Here is a 10,367-nt window from a genome sequence, read left to right on the forward strand (position 1 = left end):
GTGAAAAACAAAATTAATTCAAGGTAAATTAATGGCTTAAATTCATAATAGCAACCCCTAGATATTTATAGTTCATCAATGTTTTGTTCTTTATACTACTAATAGAATGCTCAAACTACTGCACAATTGCACTCATCTCACACGCTAGTAAAGTAATGCTCAAAATTCTCCAAGCCAGGCTTCAGCAATATGTGAACTGTGAACTTCCTGATGTTCAAGCTGGTTTTAGAAAAGGCAGAGGAACCAGAGATCAAATTGCCAACATGGGCTGGATCATGGAAAAAGCAAGAGAGTTCCAGAAAAACATCTATTTCTGCTTTCTTGACTATGCCAAAGCCTTTGACTGTGTGGATCACAATAAACTGTGGAAAATTCTGAAAGAGATGGGAATACCAGATCACCTGACCTGCCTCTTGAGAAATTTGTATGCAGGTCAGGAAGCAACAGTTAGGACTGGACATGGAACAACGGACTGGTTCCAAATAGGAAAAGGAGTACGTCAAGGCTGTATATTGTCACCCTGCTTATTTAACTTATATGCAGAGTACATCATGAGAAACGCTGGGCTGGAAGAAACACAAGCTGGAATCAAGATTGCCGGGAGAAATATCAATAACCTCAGATATGCAGATGACACCACCCTTGTGGCAGAAAGTGAAGAGGAACTCAAAAGCCTCTTTTTTTTTTTTTTTTTTTTTTTACAAAAGCCTCTTTAAAGTGAAAGTGGAAAGTGAAAAAGTTGGCTTAAAGCTCAACATTCAGAAAACGAAGATCAGTCCCATCACTTCATGGGAAATAGATGGGGAAACAGTGGAAACAGTGTCAGACTTTATTTTTTGGGGCTCCAAAATCACTGCAGATGGTGACTGCAGCCATGAAATTAAAAGACACTTACTCCTTGAAAGGAAAGTTATGACCAACCTAGATAGCATATTCAAAAGCAGAGACATTACTTTGCCAACAAAGGTTCGTCTAGTCAAGGCTATGGTTTTTCCTGTGGTCATGTATGGATGTGAGAGTTGGACTGTGAAGAAGGCTGAGCGCCGAAGAATTGATGCTTTTGAACTGTGGTGTTGGAGAAGACTCTTAGAGTCCCCTGGACTGCAAGGAGATCCAACCAGTCCATTCTGAAGGAGGTCAGCCCTGGGATTTCTTTGGAGGGAATGATGCTAAAGCTGCAACTCCAGTACTTTGGCCACCTCATGCGAAGAGTTGACTCATTGGAAAAGACTCTGATGCTGGGAGGGATCGAGGGCAGGAGGAGAAGGGGACGACGGAGAATGAGATGGCTGGATGGCATTGCTGACTCGATGGACGTGGGTCTGGGTGAACTCCGGGAGTTGGTGATGGACCGGGAGGCCTGGCATGCTGCGATTCATGGGGTCTCAAAGAGTCGGACACGACTGAGCGACTGAACTGAACTGAATAGTAATAAAGATTTAAATACATAGAAACATCAAACTATATGCCCTTTATTATTTAAATTCTGTGTAGTTTAAATTTGGTTGATTTTTAAACACCAATAATACATTCATAACCTAGCATACTTAATAAAATCTTAGTTTAAAGCCAGCTTTATTAAACTTCAGTTGGAAACTAAACCACAGAGAAAAGACTCCAATCATTTAGATAACATATACTTTTTAGATGGCATAATTAGAATTGATACTGTAATTGCCCCCTGCAACTTCATTTTATGTATTATATTCAGCATACATTTGATTTTAGGATCTGTGGATCTTTGAATGCATCTTTAATCAATTCTGGAAATTTTACAACAATTATCTTCTGTCTGTAGAATTCATATTAGACATATGTTTAGTCCTCATCCTACCCTTCATATCTTTGTCTTTCATATTTTTCACCTCTGTCTTTGTGCTACAATCTGGTTAATTTTTCATGTATGTAGTATTTGCATGTTCAAGTATGCTATGTTAATGTCGACAAGAACTCCAGATCCTGCAATCCTTCGAAGTTAAAATGCTTGTTGTTTGTGCTGACTCTCATGCATAGCATCTGGCCTCTTCACATTTATGGTAACCTTTATTAATTCATTCCTTGTTAATCTGTAAATTCTGCAGGCCAAATCTGGTCAAGGCTTAATTGTAAAGAATTCACTTCTGCTGTTGCTGGTATAGAGGCATCATTATTTGGGGGCCATTTCAGCCCTTTCTTGAAGGTCTTGAGTGAGAGTAGTTCATTTCCCCTCACTCTACTTCTGAGCCCAAAGCTCAGAATACTCACAGCTAAGTTTCTCTGGCAGGGGCGCTCATACCCCTCGCTTCTGCCTGGAGTTTCCCGCCCATTTTGATTGATTTTGCCTCTCCCCCCACTTCATATGAGATCAGTACTGCTTTCACGCGTGTGTCCGAGCCAGAATCTGTCTTGTTGAAAGTCTCATGTGTAGCCCACCATAGTGCCAAAACTGGAAGCCCCCTACAACTTCCAGACTCTTGTAGACAGTTATTCCAAATGTTACATTGTGAAATGTCAGATATATCTATGTTTTTGTTTTCTTTGAGACTTTTTCATAAAACTAATATTTTACTTTATAAAAATGAATCTTTACATTGAAATTAACTGGGACACTCAATATCTCCAGTGGAACATGAGGAGAAACAAGAATGAAGAAAAGATATTAATACTGGAAAGTAAACAAAGCATAATTTCTATTGTAAAGTTAATAAACCAGCAAGCATGTATATTTCATCTTATTTTTCTCATGTGCTGCAGATCGTCACATCCTTAAATTAAGACAAACATTCAGGGGCATTCCTGGTGGCTCGGTGGTAAAGAATCTGCTTGGCAATATAGGAGACACAGGTTTGATCCCTGATCCAGGAAGAGCTCACGTGCTGCGGAGCAACTAAGCTCAATAGTGTGCTACAGCTATTGAACCTGTGCTTTAGAGCCGAGAAGACCAACTACTGGGCCTGCATGCCACAACTGATGAAGCCTGTGTACCCTGGAGCCCGTGGTCCCCCACACGAGAAGCCCATGTGCTGCAACTAGAGAGTAGCCCCTGATCACTGCAGCTACAGAAAAGCCTGAGCAGCAATGAAGACCCAGCACAGTCAGAAATAAAAAGAATTTTTAAAAGCTAACATCTGGAGAATTTAAGATTTAGGAAGATTCTTAAATGCCTTCTGACTAATTAAAGGAAAAATCAGATACCTCTTTAATAGTGAAGTTTAATGTATTTTTTGTAGTCTATGGCAATATTCTCTGAAATTCTTTGAAAATTGTTCATCCCTATATGATAAGGCAACTGAATTCAAATTGATTGGAAAAACCCACTTCTTAACCGTTGTATTAAGGATTAAACATTTAATCCTTTACTCAGTTTCCATTTGTATGTGAAACAACAATTTTTTTAAAGCCAGCAAAAATTACTTTCTTAGTATGAATGGTTAATGCACTTTTCAATCTGAAGCTCAGTAATAGTAAGTTCAAAATAATATCTATTTAGTTGCTAAGAGGTCCAAAGGATATTCTGCATTAAGCAAAGTACCTGGCATATAATAAGGTCTCTGGCTAAAGTGATAAGTACTTCTTAATAACAATGTTATCAAAATGCAGTTTTGAATCAGGAGCTATCTTTAAGGACTGAGGATCTGCTAGGAGATCAGGTAAAATGGTGCCCTATAGGAACAGAGATGTTCTATGAAAAAAAGTGGAAGTGGTAGTTACTCAGTCATGTCCAACTCTGCGATCCCATGGGCTGTAGCTGATCAGGCTCCTCTGTCCATGGAATTCTCCAGGCAAGAATACTGGAGTGGGTAGCCATTCCCTCCTCCGGGGGATCTTCCTGACCCAGGTCTCCTGCATTGGCAGGTGGATTCTTAACCCATTAGAAGAGGGGGAAATTATCTTTACCTGTTACTAGCACAGATACTGAGGGACAAGTGGAAAAGTTACTGTTCAGGAGTAAGCAGTCAAGATTTCGACAAGATTTCCACACTTAGCACATGTGTGTGGACTATGTATGTATATGTACACAGATGGAGGGCTTGCAGGCTGAGCATTTGACATATGAATTTAAGTCGTTATTGTGAACAGGGACCTCTACTTCATGGTAGTTTTTTTTTTTTAAAGCTCTATGCTGGGATATGGGACATTTTGAGGAAGTAAATATAGCCCCCAACACACCCTTTTTCTTTCAGACCTTAAAGCAGATGAAGGAAACATGCTTTTATGAATAACTTTCACTTTACCACATTAATTTTGTTTTTATTGTTGTTTTATACAACTCTTTGCCTTGTCATAAAGAGAGTTATGTTTAATCTTTTTTAAGAGTAGTTCTCTTCTTAAAAAAAATATAATTTGGCTGCATTGGGTCTTACTTGTGGAATGTGGGACCTTCGTTGTGGCATTTGGGCTTAGTTGCCCTACAGCATGTGGGTTCCTAGTTCCTCGACCAGGGGTCAAGCCCACATCGCCCGCATTGTAGGGTGGATTCTTAACCACTGGAACACTAGGGACGTCCCTGTTTAATTTTAAAGTATGTTCTCCAGTAATATTTGATGGTAGCTGAAGTCTGAAAGGTATTTGCATTTTTATTGCCTTTTATTCATAAATGTTTTTCCATGTTATTTTTGCAGTGCTAATGAAGTCCCTTTTCAGTTCATATTTCACTGTAGTTAAACATATTTCAGGGAATTCCCTCGTGATCCAGTGGTGAGAACTCAGTGCTTCCACTGCAGGGGGCACAGGTTTGATCCCTGGTCAGGAATTAAGATCCCTACAAGTTGGTAGCACAGCAAAAAAAAAAAAAAAAATAAATGATTCTAGTGAAGTAAGTAATTGAGTATGATATAATCCTAGAAACTAGGCTGTTGGGTAGAGACTAGTCACTGGCCACCAGTGTTTACTCTCCTGTAATTCAAAAATAGAACTCCCACCTTTTAGTTGGCCATGTAGCTGATCACATGGTTTCTACCTTTTCTAGCCTCCTCCTTTGTGGTTACATTGTAGCCACTGGGATAGAAGTGGAAGTGATGCATGTGACTTCTGGATCCTGCCTTTAACAGTACTGGGCATGCATTCTTTATCCTGTCTCCTATTCCCTCTGTGGGGTGTGCAAGTTAAGAATAAGTCATCTGTAGCCATTTCAGAGGTCTGTTTCAGTGATTCTATTTTGGGTCTCTTTGTATTTTGGGTCTCTTTGTTAAAGCAACCTGTGTGTATGTGCTCAGTTGTATCAGACTCTTTGTGAAGCCCATGGACTGTAGCCCATCAGGCTCCTCTGTCCATGGAATTTGCCAGGTGAGAATACTGGAGTGGGTTGCTATTCCCTACTCCAGGGAATCTTCCCAACCCAGGGATCAAACCTGTGTCTTAAATCTCCTTCATTGGCAAGTGGATTCTTTACTACTCTGCTACCTAGGAAGCTCCTAGATCAATTTGCTGCTACTGCTAAGTCGCTTCAGTGGTGTCCGACTTTGGGCGACCCCACAGACGGCAGCCCACCAGGCTCCCCCATCCCTGGGATTCTCCAGGCAAGAACACTGGAGTGGGTTGCCATTTCCTTCTCCAAATGCATGAAAGTGAAGTCGCTCAGTCAAATCCGACTCTTCGCGACCCCATGGACTGCAGCCCACCAGGCTACTCCGTCCATGGGATTTTCCAGGCAAGAGTACTGGAGTGGGGTGCCATTGCCTTCTCCAATTTAGTCTGTACTAAAACTAATAATAAAACTGTACTAAAGCTATCTTATGAACACAAAAGGTTTAGACTGGAGAAGGATAGAGAGTGGATGAAAGTCTTTAAGTGAGACTGCCTATTCCACATAAAAGGGCTCAGGACGAAACATCTGCACAATACCAAAGATTCTTCCTTGGGCAAAGATTGTTAAACCTAATGAGGTGGCTATTTGACTTTGGACAAGTCACTTAAACTTTCTCTGTCTGATCTTAAAATGGAAAGATTGAAGAAGTTCTCTTAAGGATCCTTTCTAGCTCTGTCATTCTGTAGATGTATATTGTTCTAGAAAAGACGGGAGAGTAGTGAGGAAAAACTTCAGATGTTATTAATAAGTATCTAAGTTGATCCCTCAGAGAAGGACCATAGTATATGCATCAACAGCAGGAGTGGTTATGGATGGAGTCCAGTAGTAGAGCTCTATTCTCTTCTATCTCTGCTTGCAATTGGTTCATTCTTAACTGACTTCATTTCTTTAGGTCAAAACTTGCTAAAACCAAGGAGTGGCAGACAACAATAAACTCACATTCTGACCTTTTCTAAACCACTTCCCTCAGAGCCATGGGCTTGATAATCAGTCTTTAAAGTTAGTGCGGGTGAAAATACCTTTGGGAAAAGTCACAGCCTGCAATCTGTTTCTACCTACCAGTGTCCTATGTATCTTAGATCTTTGTTATTGCAGTGCACTACTTTCAGGAACCTTATCTTTTAGAGAATACACTAAGCTTCTGTAACAAATAGACACACACCAAAAAATAAACAAAATACAGTAGCTAAAGGAAGACAAAACATTTTCCTCATGTAACAGTCCAGAGGTAGGCAGGCAATCTAGGGTGTTAGGCAGCTTTGCTTCACAAGGTAAACTTCAAAACACAGGTTCTGTTACTGCTCTGCAGTCAGTCCTGTGTGGGTTCTTGTCTTCATAGTTTAAGCTGGCTCATCACCATTATAACTGAGTTTCAGCTTGTGTGAAAGTGTTACTCGAAAACTGGGTTGCAATAAGGAGAGCACAGGATCTTTATCAAAGCAATGTCTCCCTGAACAGCAAATAGGTAAATTTTAAGCTAAGGATATATGCATATTCATGAAGGGGTTTGAGCAGAGAGAATTCAGCATAAAATTGGGGCAAAGGTCAACAGAGTTTGAGTCTTATTTGATTGAAGTCAGGAGGGTCAACATCATCATTCCATCCTTCACCTGAATGGGGGCCTTAATTCCTGCAGAACTCAAAGATATAATTTTATTATATATATCCCTTGAGGAGGAACTAAAATTGCTTTACCACTGCACTATTTCTTGACTGCCTTTTCTCTATTTCTGCTTTCCCTTTGTTCCCTTAAGATCATTAATTACTGAGACCTGTTTTAAGGGCAAACATTGCAGCCAGGCTTGGATTATGAAATGGCTTAGGCCCAAATGGCTTCTTTGTGTTCATAGCAGCGCTATTTACAATAGACAAGACATGGAAATAACCTGTCCATCAACATATGAATGAATAGAGATGTGGGGTGTGTGTGTGTGTGTGTGTGTGTGTGATGGAATACTAATTAGCCATAAAAAGAATGAAATAATGCCATTTGCAGCAACATGGATGGACCTAGAGATTATCAACCTAAATGAAGTAAATTGGAGAGAGAAAGATAAACACTATATGGTATCACTTATATGTGGAATCTGAAAAAAATACTGTAAATAAACTTATCAATGAAACAGTCTCACAGAACAGATTTGTGGTTGCCAAGGGTGGAAGAGTGTGGAGGAGAGCTAGATTGAGTTTGGGATTAGCAGATGCAAACTATTGTATATGAAATGGATAAACAACAAAGTCCTACTGCCTAGCATAGGAAACTATATTCAACATCTTGTAATAAACTATAATGGAAAATAATATGGAAAGAAATGTAACTAAATTGTTTTGCTGTACAGCAGAAGCTAATTTACAACATTGTAAATCAACTAAAATAAACAAAATTTTAAAAGAGAAAAGATACTGACATGTAGCATTTACTCTACAAGATTGGGCCTTACACATCTGACTAGGTTCCCAGTAGTAGTCACCAAAGTAAGGTCCTTCCTGAACCTATTAATGTACGAAACCTCAAGGAGTAACCCAAAGCTATTTACATTTTTCAAGAGATGCCTCCTGATGAAGACCACGCTTCACCCAAGATATTTCTTGCATCCACAGATCGTGCAATTTTCCTATTCTACCTGACCTAAGCGGGTATATCAAAGCCACCAACAACTTCATTCTTTATGAGTTCTTTCTCCCCCATTTCTCCCTTTCTTCTGGACCCAGAGACGATCATTCTGAGTGAAGTTCTGGCTCTAGAGGGCATCTGGTTGCTAAGAGACAGGACGCTGGGAGGGTGGGGACGCTGCACTGCGACAGGCCTGAGAAAGAATTCGAGGTGGGCGGGGAAGAAACCGGCAAAGGCTAGGCCGAGTAGCCGCTCTTCGCAGCACCCGCTCCCTGCATCCGAAAGGAGCTCGTCGTTCATTGGCTGCGCCGCTGCGGCGCTGGCCTGCGATTGGCCAGGCGGCGTCGATCTCCGCGTTCCCCGCCCCGCAGCTCTGGTACCCCAGCCGTTGGGTTTGCGGGTCTGGTCGCGGCCGCTTCATGGCGCGGGCGGTACCGGGCTGTGCAGGTGACGGGGGCGAAGCGAGGGCCATTGCGGCCTAGAGGTGAGTGACGAGCTGAGGGAGTTCGGGGGCTGGTTGGGGGCGGAAAGTGCGGCGAGAGGCGTTACCTTTGGAGGCTAGCGGCCCCCTCTGCGGCCTCCTCCGCTTTAGAGCCGGGCGGGAGTCTCGCTAGTGGAAAGTGCCCCCGAACCGCCCCCACGTGCATCGAGCGGCCCGCCGGCTCTGCCTTCTCCAGATCTCCAAAGCCGGTCCCTCTAGTGAACCAGCTGACGGAGCACGGCGTCTGCCGTCCTGGCCCCACCCCTAGTCCCTGCCCTGCATCTTCCCCTGCCTCGGCCCACTGCTTTCCCTGCGCCTTTGTCCACCCCTCACCCGCTCAGCGCCCAGAGTTTCTGCACCCGAGGGGAGGCGGGAGACCACCAAGGTCTGGGCTGCCTTAGAGGACGTGCAGTGCAGCGAGCCTCTGGGTCGAAGGTTGCGGGTCTTTGATGTGTTCTTTCTAGGTTTCAATTGTGGTTTTATTTTCTCCTTCACTATGAAAGCCAGATGCCCGTTCTCGTGGTCAGAAAGCCTGGGCACAAGGCTTCTACCCTGGTGATGACTCAGTGTTGTCGCCCATCCTCTGTTATGCCAGAGGCCTTTGACCTGCCCTGCTGGCCCCTCTAGCACCTATCCTTCTCCGCCTAGGGGCAAAGTCTCTGTCTACCAGATCTTTTTCTATTTGAAAATAGGAAAAACAGATGCCAGTGTTGGACCTCTGTTTGGTCTTGTTAGTACATTTAAACTCCCATGGTGGAAATGGAGAGGGCATGAGATGTGTTAAAAAGTGTAGAGTATTTAGAGTAGTAAACAATTTTTATTTTTGGTAAATAACATGTTTCATACTAAACATTAGCATGTTTTTAATATTTTATCATGAATGGGAGTAAATCTAGTAATAGTATAATTTGAGTTTCAAACTTTTTCTTATTGGCAGTTTTTGATAAGTCTGTACTTCTTTTCCAGAAGGGGATGCACAGTTGCAGCTACTCTGAGAGAATTCTGACTCTAGGGATGCTTTCTTGAACATCTGTTTAACTGGAATTAATTCTGGGTAGTTTTCACTTGCTTGGTGTGATTCAGTTGTGTAAGGAAAGTATCAACAGAAAAAAATTATTTTTCACGTTTAGATGATGTTCAGTTGAGTTAGTTCAGTTACTCAGTCGTGTCGGACTCTTTGTGACCCCATGGACTGCAGCAGGCCAGGCCTCCCTGTTCATAGCCAACTCCTGGGGTTTACTCAAACTCATGTCCATTGAGTCAGTGATGCCATCCAACTGTCTCATCCTCTGTCGTCCCCTTCTCCTCCTGCCTTCAATCTTTCCCAGCATCAGGGTCTTTTCAAATGAGTCAGTTCTTCGAATCAGGTGGCCAAAGTATTGGAGTTTCAGCTTTAGCATCAGTCTGTCCAATGAATATTCAGGACTGATTTCCTTTAAGTTGACTGGTTGGATCTCCTTGCAGTCCAGGGGACTCTAAGAGTCTTCTCCAACACCACAGTTCAAAAGCATCAATTCTTCAGTGCTCAGCTTTCTTTATAGTCCAGCTCTCACATCCATATATAACTACTGGAAAAACCATAGCCTTGACTAGACAGACCTTTGCTGGCAAAGAATGTCTCTGCTTTTTAATGTGCTGACTAGGTTGGTTGTAACTTTTCTTCCAAGGAGCAAATGTCTTTTAGTTTCATGGCTGCAATCACCATCTGCAGTGATTTTGGACCCCAAGAATATAAAGTCTATCACTGTTTCCATTGTCTCCCCATCTATTTGCCATGAAATGATGGGACTGGATGCCATGATCTTAGTTTTCTCAGTGTTGAACCTCAAACCAACTTTTTCACTCTCCTCTTTCACTTTTATCAAGAGGCTCTTTAGTTCTTCTTCACTTTCTGCCACAAGGGTGGTGTCATCTGCATATCTGAGGTTATTGATATTTCTCCCGGCAATCTTGATTCCAGCTTGTGCTTCTTCCAGCCCAGCGTT

At 42.2% G+C, this 10,367-nt stretch overlaps 1 protein-coding gene across 1 annotated transcript in view; it reads left to right on the forward strand.

Moving 5' to 3' along the window:
- The first annotated feature begins 8,277 nt into the window (after positions 1–8,277).
- The window catches only part of KIAA1841 (KIAA1841 ortholog), a 60,602-nt gene continuing 58,512 nt past the window's right edge, over positions 8,278–10,367 (forward strand). Inside the window, exon 1 of the mRNA XM_010862965.1 lies at positions 8,278–8,385. The gene's annotated coding sequence lies outside the window, so the exon portion shown is untranslated. The remainder of the gene's footprint in view (positions 8,386–10,367) is intronic.

The sequence above is a fragment of the Bison bison genome, unplaced genomic scaffold (genome assembly GCF_000754665.1).
Source record: "Bison bison bison isolate TAMUID 2011002044 unplaced genomic scaffold, Bison_UMD1.0 scf7180017864486, whole genome shotgun sequence".
In the NCBI taxonomy this organism is placed as follows: Eukaryota; Metazoa; Chordata; class Mammalia; order Artiodactyla; family Bovidae; genus Bison; species Bison bison.